This window comes from Uloborus diversus, chromosome 4 (assembly GCF_026930045.1).
Source record: "Uloborus diversus isolate 005 chromosome 4, Udiv.v.3.1, whole genome shotgun sequence".
NCBI classification, from domain to species: domain Eukaryota; kingdom Metazoa; phylum Arthropoda; class Arachnida; order Araneae; family Uloboridae; genus Uloborus; species Uloborus diversus.
The window spans coordinates 107,170,450-107,181,797 of NC_072734.1; the positions used below are offsets into that span (position 1 = coordinate 107,170,450).

At 34.3% G+C, this 11,348-nt stretch overlaps 1 protein-coding gene across 1 annotated transcript in view; it reads right to left on the minus strand.

Moving 5' to 3' along the window:
• Nucleotides 1-10,963, minus strand: part of LOC129221633 (homeobox protein prospero-like) — a 194,093-nt gene extending 183,130 nt beyond the window's left edge. The window contains exon 1 of the mRNA XM_054856158.1: nucleotides 10,759-10,963. The gene's annotated coding sequence lies outside the window, so the exon portion shown is untranslated. The remainder of the gene's footprint in view (nucleotides 1-10,758) is intronic.
• Nucleotides 10,964-11,348: the final 385 nt, after the last annotated feature.

Genomic DNA, 11,348 nt, shown 5'->3' on the forward strand with positions numbered 1-11,348 from the left:
GAGCAAAAGTGTTTTTTTACCCCTAGGTTTCGAGCTCTTGGGAGGTTTATGATAGATTAGAAATTTACTGTTCCTTTTTACTTCGTCTTCCTGAAGTTTTAATAAACAAAATAATTGAAAATTTTTGGCCCTCTCTTATTCTTTTTTTACGCAGTTTTCCCTTGCTCTCTTTTTATTACTGAGCGACGATGCAGATGACAAAAGAAACTAAATATTTCAACACAGTACATGCTTCTTTAATTAAAAACGTAACTGCAATTTCATGGCTGGTTGACTGTCACACTAGAGTAAGCAAAGACTAGACTCATCTTCTTTGAAATTTGAAATTTTGTATATTTAGATCAAGCTTGTGAAATTTAATTACATTAGGTTACATTTCGAGCTATATGCAATAAAAATATACATCAATTTTTAAAATATGGTATGCGAAAGGACTCTAAGCACTGATCTTTCTTTCTCGAAAGAAGCACAGCAAAAATTCTTTTTAAAAGCATTAAAATTAAATTATCTAATACATATTTCTGAGCAGAAAGCAATAAAATTTTGTTTTTAATTTTATTTAAATTGTTTGCTATATTTTTGAGTGTACTACTTTTATTTTTAGCACAGATTTAGATTAAACGGACAAACATCTGCGAATGCTCTCACTTATCTTATTTTTAAGATTGAGTTCACTAAATTATTTTTAATTTAGTACATAGCACAACATTAACTCTAAAGAGTTTCAACATTGAAACTATCATCACCCATTCTCAAAAATTTGCAATTGTAACGCAACCGCCCAGCAAGCAGTTAAAACTATTTAGAAATCTATTGAATATTTCAGTATTTTAAACAGTCACGAACTTTATCGATATTTCAAATAAGTTCCCGATGGATGTTAAACAGAAGAGCAGCAAGCATTTTCTATTTATGAATCGAAGGAGCTTAAAACTTTCTTTACGTTTACGGTATTATTTAAAGTGCTTAGCAAACATTTTGCAACAACCGCAAAGATTTTTCGGTGTGAAAACAGAGATATCAATTTCAATGCTAAAATTTCGGTCACAAAAGATGTCTGAAGTCCTCGAAATTCATATATGGAGATGTCAGGACCTCATAAGCATTCCGGAGCGGCATATCACGAATGAATAAGAGAAAATAGCCTCCGTCCACTGAGGGTCAGTTCAATTCATTTCCAGTTCGGAACGGCCGAATTCCAAATGAACTGCCTTTTCTGAAATCAACGCCTCTGAGGCAAAGGGCGCATTGTGCGATGAGGGGGCGGGTGCCGACCCCCTCAAGACGGGCAGGAGAAGAATGGAACGCGATCATTAAAGCGAGCACTGGCGGGTAATGCAATGCAAAGTGGTCAGATCGGCGCGCGCGGACTTTCTTCAACGAAAATCAAGCCAATTTGCCAACAGGTATCATTAACATGCAGTGCTAATGAGCGTGGATCGCGACTGGAGAAGAGTCCAGGGGCACGAGATTTAATGGTCAGTCCTCGGCTAGTTTTGAAAACTCTTCGCGAGTTCTGGAGATGCCCAATTACGATGCTGCAGGCCTGGAGTGGCCGGTGGTCCTTCGAACCCATTAGAATAACAAAATCCTTCCCCCTTCGGCGGACAGGCTCTTTCGAAATAAGCCTTCCTTCCGATGCGTTAAATCTATTAGCAAACTAGCCACGCTTTGTTTGGGAAGTTGAGGTGGTCCCTACTTGTAGAGAATTCTTGCGCGGAAACTTCCAACGATTTGCATGATAAAGAGCACAGCTCGATGATGAATATTGAGTGACCAAAACAAACATTGCTCTGCTGTCCATGTCCACCACACTCAGTTATAACACTTTTAGTCGGCACGTCATTTTATAGCCAATAATTCGAACGAAATAACTGAACTTCTACCAGGACCTCAGCATTTTCGAATGGGCAGTTATGGAATCGAAGGATAACTTTATGAACTCATTTTTGCGCAGTAATTTAAAACTTACTTAAAAGAATTTTGTTTTGTAGGACTTTATAGAGACAAGTTTTACCGTGACACCAATTTCATTGTAAACGATGTTGTAAAATAATTCTAAAGTTTCTACAGTTAAAAAAAACAACAGAAGTTTAAACAGCAATTCAAATGTTTGGACTATGTCGAAAATTAATCCATGACTAATAAGTCCTTGGGCTTAAAACATATTCAATAAAAGAAAGAGTTAGAGGACATGGCTCGCTCTGGGGGGCGGTTCAATCACTTAAGAAGAACTTGAAGTTCCACAAAACCTTTGAGGCAGTGAGAAGAACCAAGCGGACAAATGTAAATTCAATTGAACTTGTTTTTTTCTAAAAAATATATAATCTGTACAACCACACTCGACCATTAATACTAGCAATTAATTTTTAATGAAAAGGAAAAGAACGAATTAGTTCAAAACCATCTCAGTGAAGATTAGCTAAAATGAAGCTAAAACAATTTAAAAAAAAAAAAAATTGGAAATAATGAATAAAATTGCAAAAAAAAAAAAAAAAGAAGAAGAAGAAGAAGAAGAAAAAAAGGGGGGGGGGGATTGGAAAAAAAGGAGAAAAGGTTGCACCTCGTTTTGATTCAAAGATCGACAACGGGTAAATAACAAGAAACCAATTATTTAAGCGGTTCATTGAAAAATGTGTCTTTCAATATAGTTACGAAAATTACAGAAATGCAATTTGAAATTTCTCTGTGCACCAAAACACTTTTCGCTACAAACATAGAGAAAAGTGAGAAGCGTTAAAGAAGTTTTAGATAATTATTACAAATAAAACAAACACAAGAAAAATTTTAAACAAAAAACCTTCAAAAAATAAAAATTCACACCTTCCTATCTGTGAATAGCTTTCCAGGATAAATAATGATCATTTGCTGAATTATCGGATATTTTGAGAAGTATTTTTTTCATCTTTAGAGGAAAAATTGTTCTTATTATCGGCCGAGTGGCTATTTAGCGAAGTGGCAAAATGGAAGAATCGAATCGGACAATCGAATAAAATACTAAGTACCCTACACCCTTCCCTTGTCTGATTTATGTTCGTCACTTCCGGTATTGGTCGAAAAACGCATTCCAATGATATTTTTTGAGGTTCTGCGGGAGTGGACAATTCTCGAGATGCTTGTTGTCCAATTGGATATCTAGGAACGACCGTTGTCAAGGCAACAGAGAGGAAAAAGAATTTGGAGTAAATGTGCTAAAAAATGTAGAATGAATTATTTTTCTTAGTTTATTTTAACTTTTTTAGAAAGGTTCTAATAAGAAAATAGACATTATATAGTAAATAAAGCACTCCATGAAAGAATTTGTTCCTTGCCACCGTGAGCTGAAAATTAAAATACTTGTCCAGTTTAACCATAGCTTGATTAGTTGACCCAGTTAATCGAGCTGAGCTTACAGCGTTTGATGTGGTTCAACGGGACAAGCTAATTTCAACATAGCCCATCTTGTTATTTGTTTTTAAAAAAGATCTTTACTTTGATTCAAAATACAAATTCAAAGCCAAACTAACGTTAAGTCGCCTTATCACTACTTTGGAGGAAAGCATAAAAACGTTTGGTCTGTTGCATGCAAGGGAATATAAAACATTGATAAATACATGGTACACTGGTACATGGTCTAAAACCACTCGCGCTCTTAAAACACTGATAAATAATTATAAAAGATTGTTTTAAATTTATTTATGTATTTATTTATTTATTTATTTTTTTGAATTAAGTTGTTATGACAGGATGCGGATTAAGAGTCTACATTACACTGTAGCAATAACCTGAAAATTGCTATTTTGGGGCTTAGTTCAAAAATAGCAATTATTAGATTTTGAGCTGAAGTACTGAATAACTCATACTGAAAAACCCATTACAACGTTAAACAAGTGCTAATTAGTATTTAAAGTCGCTAATTTCTAAAAACAACACAATTTTACACTTTTCCTTTAGCAAGGAAAAAAAAATCTTTGCTCAATAAATGATTGTTAATGCCCTGAGTTGATCAGTTACTCTCCGAATGAAGCAAACTATGGAGAAGACTTGCGAACGGCGCACAAATCGGGACTCAAGATGAATTGCCACAAGGTATTTTGACTCCGACAATGCTCCATCAATTATTCAAATCATATCAAGATACTCGGCATTTCGTAAGAAATGCCTTCGGGAGCTAACAGTTTCGTCCAATCAGAGGCTGGAACTTGCTTACATTGAGTTTCGAAATTTCATGATCGACTTGAGCAAATTATATTTTAAATCTGCTTTAAATGTTCAGGGAATTTAATAATCACGACATGGAAGTTAAATGCGTTAAAAATAGATTTGAGATCGGAAATTTCGCACATGCGTTCTAAACAGATGTCTGTAAATAGTTTGGCTCTAAGACAGATTTTCGAGTTAGATGCTGTCTGTTTACTTGCAAGTATTTTTGGATTGAAAATTAAATATTTTGAATCTTGTTTTGACGATGAACATTTCAAGTTAAAGTTTTTGTTTTAGTTGAAGAAATGCAGAAGCCTTATTTTTCAAAAAGCAGAGAACTGAGTTAGAAAACTTCCTACTTTCTAAAGCAAATTTTTATCTACTTATACTTTTTTTTTTTGAGTTAGTGAATTCTAAAGTTTATTGGTTTCTTTGAGAACTGAAATTTATCATTGAAGCATCAAAATATAAATTATTGTACAGCCAGAGTCTGGACATTCAGCAAGCTCAGTCAGGAACGCTGCAAGGAGGGTTTGAGGGCAAAACACTCACAGGAAGACTGATTGCTTTCCATATACAATTCCTCTTTTCTACTATGGTAAGATACGTATGGTCTGTTATAACCAGTCATGGGAGAAAAATCTGACTCTTTATAATCAAACCAACTCCCGCAGGAGAAAATTTTGACTGAGCCACTGAGATCAGTTACAGGAAATGCATTGCTGCTTGTCCAACAGTATTTTGCACATCTTAGCATTTCATGCTCCTCAGCTAATCCTCAGAAAATTTTTAAAAAAGGGGAAAAAAACCCTTCGAAGAAATGTTATTAGATTTATACACGAAAAATTAAGTTAAAGAGCCAGACTTCATACGAATCGATGTATTCACGAATACATATACGGGGTAACTTTCAAAGTTTGTAATCATATACTTGGTAGATTTTTACCAACTAACTGTATTCCTACTTTCCTCAGCAAAGGATTGTCATAAACGGATCAAATTCCCAATCGCATTCCAATGAAATTGAAAAAATAATACCGTCTATATGAGGCAGTGAAAAGCAAAGGGATGTAAGTGGACATTTTCAAGTTTTGAGTAAAACACGTTTAACGATTAGGTCCTAGGTTGGCATTCATTGAAAAGTTTTTCTAAATCATGCTGTATAGGAGCATCTACCAGGGATACTAATACATTCTCTTGACCCGAAACAGAGGAGAGGTTCACTTATCTTTTGTACTGGTTATCTCCAAAATTTCAATTTTGGCACTTACATCCCTTCGCATCTCACTGCCTCATGTGTACTTTTTAAAGTCTTTTAATTGCCAAATTAGTTATTGAACCGTATAAAAGTTAACTTTGATGAACTTTCGTTTCTCCTACTTTTTATTTTCTTCTTAGTACTTTTTTTTTTTTTTTGTGTGTGTGTGTGTGTGTGTAGGTTTTTGTGTGTCTTCTAAGAAAAGACACCAAAACAACACAACAGCACTTTCATAGAACACTCCTCGTACCAAAATAACACCAACCAGCAATAAGGCATGCAGGGAAAAAAAAAACCACAAAGACGATCAACTGATTAGCGCAGTGAGAAAGCAATCACTTCCACCGCGTCACGAGAAATTTCTAATTTATCAAGATAAAGAAATGTATCGATAATGTTTTCTTTGCTTTTGACAGACAGGTACGCATTATTGCAACCATTATTTTTTTTGAACCGAGATAAATCAGTCGGTCTTAAAACAAAAGGCAAACAACTTATCTCGAGATAAGAGGTTACCTTTACACTCTCGCCGATTGTCTTAAGACGGGAGAGCTGTCGTCTCAAGTCTCCCGTTAATTGAAAGCAGTGATAGGAAGCATGGGAAGGCGCCTTTTTGAAGGAGGGGGAGGCTTAACAAGTGGCATTCCATTAAGTATGGGGGAGATACGAGCTCTCCGTCAAGGCTTTTTTTAAGGCAAAATCTACCCAATCTAAATTGTTTCTTTCATTAATTGAGAATGATTGTTTGCGTAAGGATTTATCGAAAACATAGTATAACCTCTCAGTGAGGGGTACTATGGAGACGAGCCATTTTGTCCTTTAATTAGAGGTGTCTCCTCTTCGGAGGTGTATTAGTTGATGCATGCTGTATAAAGCTATTATAATTTTATAATAAATGTAAACTAAAAATATTAAAGATTAAGCAATGAAAACCTTTACTAATAATAAAGCTGAATTTCTGGATCTCTGTCTAGATATCTGTGACGCGCATAGCGCTTAGACTGTTCTGCCAATTTTCATGAAATTCGGCACATAATTAGTTTGTAGCATGGGGGTGTGCACCTCAAAGCGATTTTTCAAAAATTCGATTTTGTTCTTTTTCTATTCTACTTTTAAGAACACTTGACCAAGCAAATTACCATAACATGGACGAGTAAATTATCAAATTATCATAACGTGGAATCGTAAAATGGGCAAGCAAATGAACATAGGAAATTGGCGAGAAATTCATCAACCATTATTTGTAAATATACAGGCGAACCAAATGACCTTTTAATTTTCTACTACAGGCAAAGCCGTGCGGTTACCACTAGTGCTCATATATAATGCTAAAAAACCTTCAGAATTATTCATATTTAAAATTAATTTTTTAAGAAATTAAAATTTAATTAGAAATTTGGCAACAGCAAAGTTTTGTAACTTTAGGAAATAACGAAGTAATTTGTTACATGGATTTGCTTGATGTCATGCAATTAGCAATGCATTACATTTTGAGTTAGTTAGACCTTACATGTTAAGTTTCCCATACGAAGCTTGTCATGGGTCGTGTACTATCCGTCGGCACTGGCCTAACATGAATAAATTGCTGAGAGGGAAAACGTTTCAAAAAGAATTTTAGAATAACTTGCTTCTTTGTGCATGTTAATGTCAAACTTTTACCATTTAATTTTCGGACAAAAGGTGGACCTTAAAGCAAAATTAATATTTCTCATTCATTTTTTTCTACATTATTTTTGCAATTTTCCCAAGTGACTGTGTCTTAAACGGAGGTAACGAATGCAAGACCCGATTTGAAGAGACTGGAACCTGAAAAAATGTCCCTTAAATTGGTATGTCTCTTTTCTAATGTGCTCCTTTCAAAATAGAAATGCTTGCAATTTAATTAATAGCAACGAATACAGAATTCCTTCCATTTGCTTTCGCATATTCGTGAATACTGCCGTGGGCAGGTTAACGGCAGTATCTGTGGAAATGAGTTTTCGAGACATTTGAAGAAACGCGTTTTGGATTCAGTGCTAGCAATAGAGAAATGTTGGAATTATGTAAACGTTTTTTTTCCCCCAGCTTTTTTTTTTTTTTTTTTTTTAGCGGAAACAAAATAATCAAGCTTCTTTACTAATAATAAAGCTGAATGTCCCTCTGTCTGTCAGGATCTCTGTGACGCGCATAATGCCTAGACCGTTCGGCCGATTTTCATGAAATTTGGCACAAAGTTAGTTTGTACCATGGGGGTATGCACCTCGAAGTGATTTTTCGAAAATTCGATGTGGTTCTTTTTCCAATCCAATTTTAAGAACAAAAATATCATAAGATGGACGAGTAAATTACGAAATTATCATAACGTGGAACCGTAACATGGGTACAAGCCAATTGACGAGAAAATTCACCATACATTATTTGTAAATATACAGGCGAACCAAAAGCTCTTTTAATTTTCTATTACGGGCAAAGCCGTACGGGTACCACTAGTTTACAATAAAGCTAACGTAAAATAGATGACGAAAAAAAAAGGAAAATTTGCAGTTACTGCCTATTACCAACCCACGACAGTACATAACTAACATCCATCTCGCAATCTATATTTAATTAAAAAAAAAAACATTTCAATTCACATGTATAGTAGTTTTTGGAAAGAAAAAAGTCTTGTTTAAAAAAAGCAAGCGAAAATCATCTGCAAAAGAATAAAGTCACTATGGTCTGCAATATTGATGCATTTTAAATATGCATAGCTGCAATTATGAAGTTTTTAAAAATAATAGGTGCAGTTCAATAACAGTTCCTAAAACTAAAATTATACATATACTGAAAATTCTTTGGGTATGCATAAAATTTAAATAAATGTTTTAATTTAAAAAATTGAGCAAATCAATGTTTTGTCAGTGAGCAATTTACAGCGCTTTCGTAAGTTCACATTCATTTCATCAAGTGAGGTTTCATTCACAACTTCTTGAAAATAGTAAAGAACAAAACATTGTAATGGTACATTGCTATTGTAAAAGCATTTTTTTTCTTTATATAGGGAGGCGTTGGGTAACAGTAATTGCACGAAGTGGACAGTTTTGTTCTAAAACAGTGGAAAATAAACTATAGCTCCCAACAAGAAATTTGCTAGCATCTTGATCAATCAAAAATGTGATCATACAATTTTATCCATAATTTCACTCAAACATATAAAATAAACAAAAGAGAGAACGCAGTCAACTTCTGGCTGTGAATTATTCACTTTTACATTGCGATAAGATTTTTCAAAAGCTTCTTTGCAAGAACAATGTTTCGATTAGCACAATGCAAATGAATAATTCTTGGAAAAATAATAGATTGCACAAAATAACGATGCACTTCTTTTCAAGAAAAAAAACAGAGAAAAAAAAAGGAAAACAATCGATTTAGGGTTAATAAAAAGGTTGCCAAAAAAGAGAGCACATCTTTTCAATGCTTCAGTTACGGAACAAAATACATAATGAAACATTAATTGGCAATTGCTTTTAAAGCTAAACAGTTTCTTTTGGAAATATTTTCGCAAATATTGATTCTGTCAATTTATTTGCATTTTTCGCAAAATCAAAGAACATGCAGACAGTTTTAACAGGAAAACTCTAACCTGTTGGGATTCGAGACTTATACTGCATAAAAAATAATTCTAAAAAAGAACTGAAGTGTTAAGGAACATCTCAGTTTTTGTCAAAAGGAGGTGCAGTTTTCAAATAAGCGTGTTTTTGAAAAGTTTACATATAAAGACAAACAGCGACGTAGTATCACTCTTCGTGTTTTTAAAGGGAAAGAAGGGCGAGGTCAACTGAACACATTCAGATGGTGAGGAGGTGGGACAGACCCAATGTTGAGTTTTCCCCTGACGTCTAGACATCCGCAAAACCTCAATGATAACGAAAGAAAATAAATATTGGTTATTACATCAGTTTATACAACGATTTCGGATTTAGCAAAATAAGTATTTCTAAACTATTTTAACTAATCCCACTAAAAGAGGAATTTAGTCAGTTAAAAGTATCTAAACAAATCTAGGCATAGTTCAGTTGAATTTTGTTTCTTAATGAAACTGATGAAATGTTCACTTGATGCGCGCACACATGTCACATGCAAATGATGAAAATGATTGAAGTAAAACAGTTAACGTCTATGGATCACGAGAAAGTTGAAATAGTTCATCAGCAACATTTGTTTTCTGAGTTAAAATTACGTCTATTATGTAGTGATGGCTGAAATTATGAAATTGTTTCGTGAAATACTTAAATTTTATTTTCATCTCTCTAAAGACAGAACTAAAGCAAATGTCATAAATGAAAAGTTTTTCAATGCCAAGTAAAACCTCAAACAGGAATGCAACTAAACTAAGAATTATCAAATTCTATTTACGGAAATTTAAACAGCATGTGGCACTTTTTTTTACATTACAATTAATTAAAAGTACTGACAGAAAATTTTGAAATGATACACATTAAAAGAGGGGAAATGGATGCAATATTTTCCATATGAATATCAGAGTTAAACAATGTATTGAAATGTAGGGGGAAAATAAATTAAAGCAATTCTTAATCCTATAGACTTGTTTTCATCCATTCATACAAATTATCTACGCTATAAAAATGAAAAAAAAATCGAATAAATTAATGTATTACTTACACATTTTTCGTTTTCAACTTCTACTTTAGATACACAGTGTAGTAAATAATAATTATTAAGAAAAAGAATTTTAATGTAAAAAAAGTTTTTAAGCGAATGGGAAAAAAAATCAGAAAACAGTAGATTCAAACATGAAAAAAACAATTCAGAAATAGAATGCCACAAAATTGAACAGGTCTGATGAAAAGCCTTAATTTATACAATCTTATATACTTTTACAGTAAGTGCAAACAAGAACAAGTTATTTCTTTAGGCGAAATTATCATACAAAAAAACCCTCAATTTCCCCTGAGAGCAAGTATGAAACAGGTGCGTGTAATTAAAGTGTCCATTATAAATTTCCTAAAGCAGAAAACGTGCTCAATTCTATTTCATTTAATTCTAATCAATATTTTCATTAAAAACACAGAGAAAAAATTATTAATAACGCATGAATTTATGAACGTAACAGTTGTAAACAAACAAAAGACGGACTGCATAGGTGAACTTTTATAAAAAGGAAGGAGTTATTATTATCGTATGAAATTACAAAGTAAATTGAAAAAAACATTTAAAAAGATTAAACGTTTCTTAGTGAGCTTTGCAGTACTGATACATATTTTCAAGTTTCCGTGCAAACAATTAAAAACCAGAACATAGAAAAATCGACCGTTTGTTGATATGATGGAATGTCTCACCTGTACGTTCTTTTGTGTTTTGTTTTCTCAGCAGGTGCAAGGGAAAACAACAGTTCTCTCTCATGTTAAATAGTCCTTCGAAAAACGCCACCATTTGATCAGGTTATAACTCAACACTGTTATAACTACGGGAGCACATAAGACGACTCTGTCGTTCCAAAAACTTTTCCAAAACAGAACACGCGCAGAGACTTCCTCTCGAGAAAAGTTCGTCTTCCTCTCTTCGCGACGCGATGCTCCGTGACTGAGGAGGCACGCGTCGAAGCAGACGATCGGGGCGAGGAGGGGAAAAAGAACAGAAGAGGCGCGCGCGGGACCTAACTCGACGCGCGTGCGCTAGTTGAAGATCTCTCCCCCCCTCCCCCCCTCTCATCCATGCGCGAAATCCCGGCATGCGCATTTGGCGGCACATACGAATTCTGACCTATATTCGAGAAGTAGCGGATTTTTTCTTACCTCAGTTTTTTTTCCTAGATATTATTTCTTTTAGAGAAGGGGTAACACGGGGATCAGAAAACAGCTGCTGAGGGGGTTTCCTCACCTTCAGCCCCCTCTGTTCGCGTGTCTTTTGTGTTCCTTTCTCCATGGAT